This window comes from Otolemur garnettii, unplaced genomic scaffold (assembly GCF_000181295.1).
Source record: "Otolemur garnettii isolate 467f Iridium unplaced genomic scaffold, OtoGar3 scaffold03642, whole genome shotgun sequence".
Taxonomy (NCBI): Eukaryota; Metazoa; Chordata; class Mammalia; order Primates; family Galagidae; genus Otolemur; species Otolemur garnettii.
In genome coordinates, this window is record NW_003856037.1 from 1 (window position 1) to 735 (window position 735).

At 49.7% G+C, this 735-nt stretch overlaps 1 pseudogene; it reads right to left on the minus strand.

Annotated features, from left to right (window-relative positions):
• Window positions 1-206: 206 nt before the first annotated feature.
• On the minus strand, window positions 207-303 carry LOC111722936 (annotated as a pseudogene).
• Between the last annotated feature and the right edge of the window lie 432 nt (window positions 304-735).

A 735-nucleotide genomic window follows, 5' to 3' on the forward strand; every position in this document is an offset into this window, starting at 1 on the left:
ACTCCTGGGCTCAAGCGAGTCTCTTGCCTCTGCCTCCCAAGTAGCTGGGACCACAGGCGCCTGCCACAACGCCCGGCTATTTTTTGGTTGCAGCCGTCCATTGTTGTTTGGCGGTCCGGGCTGGGGATTCGAACCCGCCACCTTAGGTGTACGTGGCTGGCGCCTTAGCTAGTTGAGCTATAGGCGCCGAGCCTTGTTTTAATTTTAAAAACATGGACTGCTTCACCCATTTGCATGTCATCCTTGCACAGGGGCCCTGCTAGTCTTCTCCAATTCTAGTATATGTGCTGCCCAAGTGAGCACACCATAGAGCATTTGAGGGCTCAGTGGAAAGGTAACTTGGCAGCTGTGTGGATGGGGTGGGCTGGGACCAGGAAGCTTTTCTGTAGATATTCAGGTATGGGGAGATGAGGCCCTGAATTAAGGCAGTGACTGAGGAAGATAAAAAGGAGAGGTGAGAGACATTCCAGTTGAAAAAGCAGTAAGACTTGGGTGACTGCCTAACTGAGGAGGCCAATGAGAGAAGGAGGTTGAAAAAATTATCTCCAATTACAAGCCTGAGAGTCAGTTCAAAGGTATGGTCTTGGCAATGGGGACGTAGCTTGCCCCAGTTGCTCTGTCCAAACAGATAAAAGAATGATTAACCAGGCCAGTGGTTCTCAAGTGTGGTCCCCAGACCAGTGTAGTCAGCGTTACCTGGGTTGTTTTATTTGTTTTTTCTGTTTTTGTTTCTGT